Source organism: Neomonachus schauinslandi, chromosome 13 (genome assembly GCF_002201575.2).
Source record: "Neomonachus schauinslandi chromosome 13, ASM220157v2, whole genome shotgun sequence".
Lineage (NCBI taxonomy): Eukaryota > Metazoa > Chordata > Mammalia > Carnivora > Phocidae > Neomonachus > Neomonachus schauinslandi.
The window spans coordinates 15,957,191-15,971,071 of NC_058415.1; the positions used below are offsets into that span (position 1 = coordinate 15,957,191).

General features: G+C 37.1%; 1 non-coding gene across 1 annotated transcript; it reads right to left on the bottom strand.

Moving 5' to 3' along the window:
* Positions 1 to 8,757: 8,757 nt before the first annotated feature.
* Positions 8,758 to 8,864, bottom strand: LOC123326531. The gene has a single exon (XR_006541154.1). It is a non-coding gene; the product is annotated as a U6 spliceosomal RNA (small nuclear RNA).
* Between the last annotated feature and the right edge of the window lie 5,017 nt (positions 8,865 to 13,881).

Here is a 13,881-nt window from a genome sequence, read left to right on the forward strand (position 1 = left end):
CGTCTCCACAATAAATGTCTATTAAATGCAGAGATGAAAAAGTAGATGGATAAATGACAGATGGATGGATGCATAGATAGATAGAAAGATAGATGATATTCATATTACTGTGGACTACTAGTTTAAGATACTATAACTAGTGCTTGTTCTAATGTAGACTGAAATGAATATTGATTTTCTAAGGCAGGGTTTTAATGCAAGATGCAGAATTTTCAATGTGGCAGGTTATATGTGAAGTATTTTAAAAATATGAATATGATTGAGTTGGCTTAGATTCATCTGTGCAATTAGCTTCTACTTCCAAATATGTCAAATTATTCAGTGATTGCCAAGATCACACTTAGTAACATGCCCTATAGTAAAGATTAAAAACTCTTATAACATTCATTCCTCTAGAGCCAATGAGCATGTCAATGCAGTTAAATTCTATGTGTGCATCCAGGAAGAGACTGGCATAAGGGCGATGCTAATTACTTCATAATCCGACCAAGGATGTATAAATATATCCTTGCTAAGATCTCATATATATATATATGAAAATCTGAAAGAATTGACCTTTACTATATCAAAAAGTAGAGCTAAAAGGAAACTCTCAGAAAGTATTTATAGACTTGTAAAAGCAAACAACATATTAAAAGTGACTAGTGTATTTATATATGGTAGGAAAACACCCCTTATAATTAACTAAGTACAGAAATATTAGAAGTTTCTATAGGAAATTTCAGAGAGATGGTAGTGCAAACACTCCTTTTACTAAAAAAAAAAAAAAAAAAAACCTATGCTAGCCCCATAGAATAGAGTCTTGTTTTGATACAGCTTTAGTTTGTTAGATAATCTAGAAAAGCCATATTCCTGATGATCAAGAACGGGTTGGAATTCAGAGACTGAGGGCCAAGTTGGCTCATCTAGGGAAGGATAAATTTTTGTTTGTGTTTTGACTGTTTAAAATAAAATAAAATAAAAATATAAACTTTTTCTCTGTCTTGAGTCACTTGCATTAAGTAGCAAGAAGCAATTTTAAAATCCATTTGTTCTTAGTATAAAAGTATCGTCAACACAGGAATTGACATTTAGAGTGATAATGAAGACTCTGTTTTTACACAATGGGAGTTATTTTAGTATTCTTTCCTTAGCTGCTTGCTGTTTCTGGCAATTCACATTGTCAGCAAAGTTAGTGCTGGATGTGGAATCTTATCCCTGCTTTTATTTATTTTTTTAATCTTTATTTTAAATTTTCTTCCTTCAAGTTTTTAATTTAAATTCCAGCTAGTTAACATACAGCATAATATTAGTTTCAGGTGTACAATATAGTGATTCAGCACTTCCATACATGACCCAGTGCTCCTCACAACAAGCTCACTCCTTCATCCCCATCACCTATTTCCCCCATCCCCTCGGCCCACCTCCCCTCTGGTAACCATTAGTGTGTTCTCTATAGTTAAGAGTCTGTTTCTTGGTTTGCCTCTTTTTTTTTTTTTTTCTAATTTGCTCATTTATTTTGTTTCTTATATTCTGCATGATCCCTGCTTTTAAAGTCAAGTTCATAATGAGACAAACGACTTAGAGAAGAAAAAATCAGCCCATACTCAGAAACTGAGGAACTATGACTTCTCCAGTGAGAAAAAGAAATCGGAAAGACAATTTGTTCATTCAAGTGCTCCCCATGATCCAATTCTATTTTCCTTTGATCTTGTATAAACATTTCAAAAACACAGCAAAATGTCCATTAATAATTTATGTCCTAAAATACACTAAATCCAAAGTAAAACTGCACTTTTCACATCTAAGGTTAGGCCAAAGATGGATGAAGAAAAACATGTGTGCCCATGTTCTTTTCTCTTTGTGATAATGGCTGATTTAAATAGTTTAATTGTTTCTCTATTAAAAAGTACAGGATAGTAAGTCTTAAAATAAAAAAAAAAGTACAGGATAACAACAACAATGTGTTCTCTCAGTGTATCATACCTACCTACCTAATCCAGTTGTTAAAGGAGTTACTGACAATATGAATTATAATCTAATCCAGTTGTTAAAGGAGTTACTGACAATATGAATTATAATTTTTGAAATAATAACATCAAATTTTGCTTTACAAAATGCACCATAGCTTTTACAGAGCATGTACTTACTTGCCCATATATATATATATGGGCATTTTCTTTTGCAATGTGTTTGCAGCCAGCTTAGAAGACACTCACATTTAGCCTCACTACATTAAAGAACTACTTTTCTTTGGAGTCAAAGCTATGTTCCTTGAATTTTTATCCACTTTATTCACTATATTTGGCTCTCAATGGCAAATGTCTGTTTCCAAAAACCAAATCCAATTTAAAATCATGATTTTTTTCCATCAATCTGAGATATTCAAAATATGTACCATGGGATCTTGAAGGCATTAGCATAAGAGATACTTTCCAAAATGTCTTGAGCGGTAAGAACATTATTGAAATATTTCCCCACATTCCAGAATAACTGCCTTAATGAGGTCAATGTTTATTAGGAAATATTAAATCTGCTACATTTGAAAAATAGCTGCATTATGTAATAGTCACAAACTCCTGTGAATACACTGTCTTTTCCTTTCTTCACTTATTCTGAACATTTTAAAACCTAAATTCCATACCATGGACTAGACCCCGGTTTCCTTCTCTGACCTCTACTCACTTCCTCCCTTCCAGATACACCGGCCATCTTCAAAACCACACACCGCACACTGCTTCCTCTGAGCTCTGCTTGCTGTTGCCCCACACTGGAATATTCTATCAACAGATGTTCTTAAAGCTTGATTTCTTACTACACTCACATCACTAATCAATTGTCACCAGATCCGAAAGGACTTCCCTGACCACTACACTTAAAATACCTCCACCCCTTTATCTATCTCTATTTTCCTCTTATTACTATGTGAGATTACATTGTCTTTATTTGCTTATTATCGGACTTCTGCTCAAGAATGTAAGGTCCATGAGGGCAAGGGGTTTATATGCTTTGTTCACCACTAAATTCACAGCGCCTAGAACCACGTGCAGCTGATAGCAAATGCTCAAGAAATAGTTGTCAGACACTAAGTGATAAACTGAATAATGTATTAAGTCAGAGCCTACACACCCTGTTCTAGAGATGGGAGAAAGGGAGGAAGAACACTTTTTCTTCAAAGATCTCAGAGTCCGTTAGAAGAGATGGGCATGCAAACAAATGATCACAACAGGTAGTTTTAGGAGCAATAAGAGTAATACAGTATACAGTGGATAGCACAAAAGAAAGAAAGAGCTCTGAATAGTTAATGAAGTTGCCTACATCAAAAACTAATGATGTAATGTATGGTGATGAACATAACACAATAAAAAAAAATAAAGTTGCCATGGAAAAGGATCATTTTGAGCTGAGTCCAGAATCAACTGGGATTTAACAATCAGGAAAAAAAAGAAAAGAAAAACATAACAAAACAAAAAAACCTAGAGACAGCAAACAGGTCCACTCACTTTCATAAATTTTTAGAATGCTTGTCAGACAGCAGGCACTCTGCTAACCACTAACAAGATACAATAAGTAATGCTAATGATCTTGCGATATATTGGGTGGATAAATAGGGAAATAATTTCATGAATGCAAGAACTATTTTGAGAGCAATATGCACAATGAGCTCATAGAGAAGAACTAGCTGCTTCCCTGTCAGGTGACAGATAGATGGGGCATAACTCTCCTTATTTCATCATGCTTCCACATGCCGGAAAGTTTCTGTCTTCCATGAAATGATCTTAAATGGCAAAAGAAACCAGTCCCATGGGGGAAAAGGTCTCAGGTGCTGGAGAAGAATACGAAGATGATAGGGAAAATTTTGCCTCCAGTTAGCTTTTAGGCTAGACTAGCCTGCATATGAAAAACAATTATTATTCATCAAGCAATATGAGGCTTTAAAAAAATGTTTGCTGCTCACTAGTGATACAGTGATATCAAATATAACAATGATTCTCATCAAGTCTGTGCATAATTAATTTGGAGAAAAGAAAAATAATAAGATATATTCTATTTCTTCTAATTTTGGTCTCTATTCCTCAGTGCTACTCACAAAGATTTGTAAGAAAAAAAAAAACTATCTTGAAACGAAGTGGTATGGTGTTTAAAATGGTGAATTACAAAACAGTTGCAATATATCTTTAAAATAAAGTGATAAGGTTTGTTTAGTTAAATATAGAAAACAGATGGATGAAAAAACTTAAAAATTGGTTTAGTGGTTCAATTTTTCTTAGAATAGAAATATTCTTCATAGCATCTTTTGTATAATCTTACAAACATAGGATAATAGCATTATACTTGGATCAACAAAGTTAAAACACTAACAAACTTCTTCATGACAAATATGTTCTACAGAGAATAACTGATCAGAGCTATGAAATAAACTGATTTTTTTTAACACACTGAAAGTCTGTTCAGAGGCACAGGGGGGCAAAAGAAACAAAATTCTATATTCCGGGAATTACAGTCTCATTAGTGAACCAATGGTTGAAAAATAAAAATCCTGAGACATGATTTTGTTTTCGCTTTGCTTTTAATGATGGACAGTTAAAAACAAAGCATCTCCAGTTATTACTTTTTTTTTTTAGTTTTTGATGTAGTGTTCCATGATTCATTGTTTGCGTATAACACCCAGTGCTCCATTCAATACGTGCCCTCTTTCATACCCATCACCAGGCTAACCCGTCCCCCCACCGCCCTCCCCTCTAGAACCCTCAGTTTGTTTCTCAGAATCCATAGTCTCTCATGGTTCATCTCCCCCTCCGATTTCCCCCCCTTCATTTTTCCCTTCCTACTATCTTCTTCTTTTTTTTTTTTTTTTAACATATGATGTATTATTTGTTTCAGAGGTACAGGTCTGTGATGCAACAGTCTTACACAATTCACAGCGCTCACCATAGCACATACCCTCCCCAATGTCTATCACCCAGCCACCCCATCCCGCCCACCCCCCACCACTCCAGCAACCCTCAGTTTGTTCCCTGAGGTTAAGAATTCCTCATGTACAGCATTCTTTCTTGATCAAAACTCTTCAGAGTATAGAGATAGAGGGTACATACCTCACTATCCCATAAAAGCCATCTATGAAAAACCTACAGCGAATATCATTCTCAATGGGGAAAAACTGAGAGCTTTCCCCCTAAGGTCAGGAACACAGCAGGGACGTCCACTATCACCACTGCTATTCAACATAGTATTAGAAGTCCTAGCCACAGCAATCAGACAACAAAAAGAAATCAAAGGCATCCAAATCAGCAAAGAAGAAGTCAAACTCTCACTGTTTGCAGATGATATGATACTTCATGTGAACTAAGTCAAGCAGATAAAGACAATCATTATATGGTTTCACTTATGTGTGGAACATAAGGAATAGCATAGAGGACATTAGGAAAAGGAAGGGAAAAATGAAGGGGGGGCGGAATCAGAGGGGGAGATGAACCATGAGAGACTATGGACTCGGGAAAGAAACTGAGGGTTTCAGAGGGGTTGGGGGTGGGGGGATGGGTTAGCACAGTGATGGGTATTAAGGAGGGCACATATTGCATGGAGCACTGGGTGTTATACGCAAACAATGAATCATGGAACATTACATCAAAAACTAATGACATACTGTATGGTGACTGACATAACATAATAAAAAATTAAAAAATTAAAAATAAAGAAATAGCTGACCACAGAGTAATTCTTGGTCCCCCACGACACCAGCCTGAAATCCTAAGTTTCACTATATGAACCTGAATTATGCCTTTAGGAAGGGTTCAGATGCTTAGACTTCTTGAGTGACATACGTCAATGACTTGCCCTAGGTCTCTTTGGAAAATAGTTGTCATGCAGGTCTTGCCTGGTCCCCCGGGGTAGGGACTTTCTCTTGTACTGCTCTAGTCAACTTGGGGCCAGTGTGGATAATGCCATTTCACACAGATTGGTCTCACGAGGCTCATGTAGGAATACTTCTCACAAGAATGAGAGAAGTAAAAGCAGATCATATTAAGAAAAGAAGTTTAAATAGTCCTATGAGTCCTTTCTTGATGTTGTGGAACTTCCCTGGCTCCCCCATTTCTGTGTAACTCCTGCTTTTGACTTTTCTCTCATTGTGACTACAGACTTTTTTCTGTCCCTTCAACTTCTACCATAGGAGGACATTGCTGATTAATTCCACAGCCTTTATTCCTCTAGTTTCCCTTCTCTGGATTATTTTTGATTAGGCTTTATGATCTCTACCTCACTACTATCCTCACCATTTTCCTCATCCAATCCTTTAAACACTCAAACCTCATGTAAGTAGGGACTTAATAAATACTGCTCAATATTCAATCAAACTGTTTTAATCAGTTTTCAAAACAATGCATCTGGCCTATTTGCCAAAATAGGAAAGTGTGATTTTTCTTATTTGCAACAGTGTAAGAATATTTTACCAGATGTATCTTGAGGCCTACATCTTTTTTTTTTTTTTTTGCAATACCACATACCTTAGAGTATAGATTTAATAAAATGCTCTATTCTTAACTTTATAATACTGTCTATTCATTATTAAATCATCGATTTTTTAGTTATCTGACAATGGTTTATCCAGTCAATAAGCATACACTATCCTCCTTGATATTTCATTGGGAACTTCTTTAAAGGCTGTTTTTTTCTTAAAGAGGAGGAAGAATTCGATCTTAGAAATTTTCATACTGAGATTTATGGAGACAGATCAGACTACAAAATAATGTTTTAATTTAGAACACTGAGACTTTTTAAACCAGTCACTTCAAAGTAGACTTTTTTTTCTCGCTTCAAAGCAATGTTAATAGAGGATGTATCGAGGCAGGTTGGGAGCAGTAATGGGCATGTTTTCAAATGGCATCTTTAATTCTCACATATGACTTTCTTCAGCCATTGGAGGAATTATCATAGTACTAAGCTGTGACTCAATAGGCACTTGCATTGGAGGTCTTAATCTAGGCCTTTAAAAAAAATAATGAATAATCATTTCTCCTTTCCTCTTTGCATGTAGTAAATCACTAACTATATATGGATGACTGGTTACGGTGGGGTAATAGTCACATGATATAATAATAAAAAATTTATATCGCTGCAAGGCAAAAATAGCTTTTAAAACGGCTTTCTTATTCTATAACAGTTGAAAATGAGGCTGTATATTGCTCTCCAGAGTATTCATGCATGACATCAGTCTTCAGGTTATTAGCAGCATATATCATTAGCTGTTAAGATGGTGATACTAGGGGGGCGCCTGGGTGGCTCAGTCGGTTAAGTGACTGCCTTCGGCTCAGGTCATGATCCTGGAGTCCCGGAATCGAGTCCCGCATCGGACTCCCTGCTCGGCGGGGAGTCTGCTTCTCCCTCTGACCCTCCCCCCTCTCATGTGCTCTCTCTCTCATTCTGTCTCAAATAAATAAATAAAATCTTAAAAAAAAAAAAAAGATGGTGATACTAGGGTTGCCCAAATGTCAGAATGAGACTGGCTATATGAACTTATTGTTCTAACAGGTTGGGTCTAGTTTGACCTTTGGGTTTTTGTAAGTTTAAGTAGAAAATGGCTTGACTGTGTTTATTCTAATTCTCTTAACTCACTGGCTACCTCTGGGCATTTTTAAAATTTAGGCGAAACAATCTTTTAATTTGAGTTGAACTACAGAGAGGAGGCCAGTGAACGCGAGGGTTCAGGTCACTGGAGATACATGCTTACCCTCGTCAGTGTTAAATAACCTCTGTATAAAATCCTATGAAAGTGGAGGCGCCTGGGTAGCTCAGTTGGTTAAACGTCTGCCTTCGGCTCAGGTCATGATCCCAGGGTCCTGGGGTCAAGCCCCACGTCAGGCTCCTTGCTCCAGCGGGGAGTCTGCTTCTCCCTCTCCTCCCACTCATGCTCTCTCAAATAAATAAAATCTTAAAAAAAAAATACTACAAAGTGACCAGTTGCTCTTGTCTTCCTTATTCTATAAACACTCAGAGAGGTGTGCTTACCCCAGTTTTAGTATTTATTATACTGTGTTATAATTACCTAATTTTGTGTTTTTCATGGACTTTTACACTTTTACACTCACTGAGGTCAGTGTCAGCCTCTCATTTTAATCTAACACCCCCAAATGCACCTTTCTTGGCCTTCCTTAAGGACTATACATGAGATTATGAAATATTCTAATTACTTTCCATTTATTTTTTTATTATGTTAGTCACCATACAGTACTTCATTAGTTTTTGATGTAGTGTTCCATGATTCATTATGTGCATATAACACCCAGTGCTCATAAACCATCATTTATTACAACGTGTTGCTTGGAGCACCATGGGCCTGGGGTGTCTCAGGCCACCTTGGGGGATATATACCCAGAAGTGGGACCTTGTGGAGGGGGCCACTGTGGCAGTATCTGGATCAAAAGAAGCTCCATGGTTATCTTCCTCCCACGTAGAGTTTCTATGTGACATTTCAGTTAAGAAGCATTTCTACTGATGGAACATATTCCAACGCGCTCCAGTAAATAATGTAGTAAGAGTTCTTGAAGTTGGGGGGAACTGTAATTTAACTCTCCAAAATTAGAATTTTTATCCTTTGTATTAGTTTCCTATGGCCACCATAACAAATTACCACAACGTTGGTGGCTGAAACAACACAAACTTATTTCCTCACCATTCTAGAGGCCAGCAATCCAAAGTCAGTTTCACTGAGCTAAAGTCAAGGTAGCAGCAGGGCTGTTTCCTCTGGTAGGGCAGGATCCATTCTTTTTTTCTTTTTTTTTAAAGAGGGACCGCTTCATGAATTTGCATGTCATCCTCGTGTAGGTGTCATGCTAATCTTCTCTGTGTTGTTCCAACTGTAGTGTATGTGCTGCCGAAGTGAGCACAGGGCAGGACCATTCTTAGTCTCTTCCAGCTTCTGGTGGCTACTGGCATTCCTTGGCCTGTAGTCACAACACTCCAATTTCTGCCTCCCTGATCACACTGCCTTCTCCTCTTCTCTGTCTATATCACTCTGCCTTGATCTTCTAAGGGCACTTGTGATTATATTTAGGTCCACCTGGATAATCTAGAAAAACCCTCCCACTTTAAGATCCTTTACTAAATCATACTTGCAAAATTCCCTTTGCTACATAAGGCAGCATTCACGAATTCCAGGAATTAGGACAAAGATATCTTTGGGGCCTGTTATTCAGTCAACCATATCCCCTAAAGCTAATTAATTTCCTTAAACACAAAGCAGAATATACTTAGGGATTGGGAAGGGTTCATTAATGGCAGTGATGGTAAGGGTAAGAACAGTAGTGATATTTGTAACAATAAAAATTGCAGATGTAGTTGCAATGATAGCAATGATATGAGTAACAATAGCAGGTATAGCTACTACCATTATTGAGTACCTATGATTATGCCACACTCCTCCCAAGGACCCTAAACGTGTATGTCACTTAATCTTCAAAACAGTCCTAGAAGAAAGGTACTGCATTATTTTATTATTATCCCCACTGTCCAGATGAGAAGACTGAGGCTGAGGTCATTGAAGAGCTTTCATAAAGTCATACTCCTAAAGCTTGGCAGAAATGGAATTCAAATATGACTTTGAAATCCAGATAATCCATTGCATCCTTCCTGATACCCAAGGTGGCATAGTAGCATATCTTCCAGGGTAATGTGGACCCTATTATTTCTAACTGTTTAAGGTAAATTTGACAGCTTTGATATATTAAAATAAACCATTTTTGTTTTTCAGAGACAGAGAGAGAGCATGCACATGAGGGAGGGGAGGGGCAGAGGGAGAGAGAGAAAGAGAATCTTAATCAGGTTCGGGGCTCGATCTCATGACCCTGAGATCATGACCTGAACCGAAATTAAGAGTCGGACACTTAACGGACAGGAACCCAGGTGCCCCTAAAATAAACTTTTGAATGATAGATGTCTCCATAAACGCAGTTAAACATAAGCAATAAACCATGGGGAAATATTTTTCTCAATATAAAGATTTAATATTTTTATATACAAAGAACTATAAATTAAGAAGAGAAAATAACAAATAACCAATAACCACATAAGACACTACATTGATATTACCCAGATCTCTAGAACATATTCATCTTGCATAACTGGAACTTTACCCCTTGATTAGCAATCTCCCATTAACCCCTCCCCCCAGCCTCTACTTTCTGTCATCATGATTTTGGCTACTCTAGGTACCGCACAGAAGTGGAATTAAATAGTATTAGTCTTTTTGTGTGTGGCTTATTTCACTTAGCATGATGTCCACAAGGTTCATCCATGTTGTAGCATGTGTCAGACTCTTCCTTGTTAAGGTTTAATAATATTCCATTGCATGTATGTACGAAATTTGCTTATGCATTCATCTGTTAATGGACGCTTAGGTTACTTCCACATTTTAGCTATTATTGATAACTCTGCAGTGAACACGAGAGTGAAAATAACTCTTCGAGATCCTGAGCTCAATTCATTTGGATATATACCCAGAAGTGGGATTGTAGAATTGTACACTTAAAAAAGTTGTTAAGAGGGTAGATCTCAGGGTAAATACTCTTACTACAATAATAATGAAAAGATAGTGCTCTGAGCACTTGCATCTATTGCTCCTCTGAATATCTTATAAAAATTACTGAAAAAATACCAAGGGAAAATGAAACCAAAATTCTGGAAAACAACAAAGAATCTATCTGGGAAAGATATGTCAAGAAATGAAAAGCATATGAGCTGTTTTAACAGAGAGCATAGGGAATTTGTTATACAGGTACTGGAAGGCAGAAAGAGCTAAAGGGATTCTGAGCTAACACGGATATTAGTAGCTGCAGGAAGCAGTTAAAAGTCTAGGGCTCAGAACATAAAAAGGAAGAAGATGTAGAGTTATCAAAAACCTAGGAGATTGGAGAGGAAACACCCTCTAGCCTCCACATGATTTTTATCTGGAGATGAGTATGGTTCAGCTAAAGCTCCACTCACAGAGGGGGACATGGCTTACTGCCACTGGTACTCCTGAGGGAATAGGGGGGTGGCTCTGTGGCTGGGAGTGATGAGGATAGGTGGGAGCTCGAGCCCATAGCTGCTGTTGTCCCTGCTGTAGGGAGAATGCCCAGAGCTGAAAACAAAAAGCAAGTTCCTTTCTCCTTCTGCTTTTCACTGTCCTTCCATTGCTCGCTATCTATAGAACCTCATGAGAAGTCAGCAGACTAGGACACGAAGAAAATGTAGTTTCAGAATCCCACTGCCAACATTCACATAAAAGATTATAAAGGGTGGTTTTGCAACTGAGAGAAAATAGGTAATTAGCAACAGTGATGAGAGTAGACAGGGAAATTTGAGGAACTTCTGAAAGATGATGTGGTAGATTATTTCAAAAATGGCTCTGAATTTCCATTGCTCTTTTTACCCAAACCCCTTGCAATATCACCCTGCTACAGTTCTCATCAGGATGTGATGCCTGTTACCTTTACCCCTTTACTTTTGTTTGGTCTTGTGACTTACTTTGACCAAAAGACTATGCTGGGAAGGGCACTGTGCTTATTTTAAGCCAATGTCTCAAGGGATCTTGTGTGCTTCTGCTTTTCACCTTAGAAGACTACCTCTTCCATGACAATGAACCCAGAAACTCCTACTGGAAGGTAAGAGACCACATAGAGGAGAGATGAGTCATCCCCAGCCACTGAGGCCACACTTGACCAGCCAGTCCTAGTCTTAATTTTGAACCTTGTCTCAAACACTAGAGAAAAAAGGAATCTATGCCCAGGAGTCATCTTACACTCTTCTCTACTTTGGCTCCTTCGTCTGCCTGTCAGCTCCATGTCCATGCAATTCAAAGGGGAGCCTGTCTACAGATGCCCTGCCCATTGCACACAGCCTGAAACTAATCTCCTTCTTGAGGAAACAGAATCACAGAGGAAACTGCAGAGGAAATCCATTTCAATTGAGTATAATTATCAACCTAGTCTTTCCATCAGATCGATGAAACAAGAACTTCAAACAAGCAAATATTTCCAGAATGTCATAGCATGGATGACAACGACTAGGATGAACAAATAAAAAACTTGGTCTAGAGGAAAAAGATACGATTCAGTGAATAGAAGAGACCTTTACAGTATATTCTAATAACAGGCTTTTATCTTCACAAAGCATATAAAATTTGTTACAAAAACAAGAAGAAATAATATCTGATATTAAAAATATAGTGTTGAATAACATTTATTTGAAGGGTGGCAAAATAAATTGTGGATCTAAATATTAACGTGTTAATCAGGAATAAAAGTTGATAAACCTTTTTATAAATTATGTGCAAAATGAAATGTAAAGAAAATACACACACCAAAAAAAGACATGGACATTAGATTTTGAGCTTCAAGTTCTACCTAATAGTAATTCAGAGCTATTCAGAATAGTGGCAGTGGAAAGGAAGAAACAAACAAAACTTGACAGAACAGTACTTCCTAAGCTTTAATTTTTAAATGGGAAGTTTTGAAATTTTCTGGAAAGACCCACTGAAGGCAAAGCAAGAGAAATAAAGACTCATGCTAAGACACAACCTTGTCCAATTCTAAAATGGCAAGCATAAAGAGAACATTCTGAAAGAGAAATACATATGTGCACTCACACGCATGCATGTACATACACACCTACACACACATACACACGGCCAGCAAAGTGATGACATTCATCCTAATGCTATATCCATTCTGAGGGCTAGAAAACAGGGCTTTACAAGTTCTGTTCAAAAATGATTTTGAACAAAGAGTCTTATACCACATACGCTTGCACTGGGAAACAATAAAAATATTTTCTGACAACAAAGTCTTGAAATATTATTACCCATGTACTAGTTCTGGAAAACAAAATCGCTTAATAACTATTTCAACAAAATTTTAAAAATATATATATAAGAAATATATCCTGAGATAGAAGAAATAATTGTCCTCATACCCATGAGGATGATGATAGTCCAGAAGATGAACAAGTGTTGGTCAGGATGTAGAAAAATTGGAACACTCATACATTGCTAGTGGGAACATAAAATAGTGCAGTTGCTTTGGAAAAATGTTGAGCAGCTACTCAAAAAGCTGAACACAGAGTTACCATATGACTCAGCAATTCCATTCCTAGGTATATATCTCCCCAAACTGAAAACATATGTTTACATAAAAACTTGTACACAAATGATCACAGCAGCATTATTCATAATAGCCAGAAAGGAGAAATAACTGAAATGTCTAACAACTGATGATGGATAGATAAAATGTGGTAGGTCAATACAGTGGCATATTACTTAGCCATAAACATGAATAAAGTACTGATGGATGATATCATATGATGAATCCTGAAAGTATGGAAGTAAGTAAAAGAAGCCAGGCAAGAAAGTCCACATATATGTATGTTTCTACTGATTTGAAATGTTCACAATAGAAAATTCAGAGACATAAAGTATATTAAATTAGTAGATTAGTGTGTAATTAGTAGGTTAGTGGTTTCCAGGGGATGAGTGATGGTGGAAATGGGGAGTGACTGCTAATGAGTATGGGGTTTCTTTGGGGGGTGATGGAATGTTCTAGAATTAGATAGTGATGATGGTCACCCAAGCTTGAGAATAAACTAAGAACTAACTACTGATTGTACACTTTAAAAGGATGGTGCTTTGGTATGTGAACTATATATATCAGTTAAAAACTGGAAAAAGAACAGTAGGAATGGCAGCTGGGTACCATCCAACCAAAGGGAATAAGTCTTGAAAAGTATGAAAAGCTTTATGCACACTTTAATCTTTAAAGATTCAAACTTCAGGTGAAAACTTTGTTCCCACACCTTTTTTCACCTATAAACAAGAGAAATATATTTCTCATAGTTCTGGAGCTGGAAGTCTGAGATTAGAAGACCAGCATG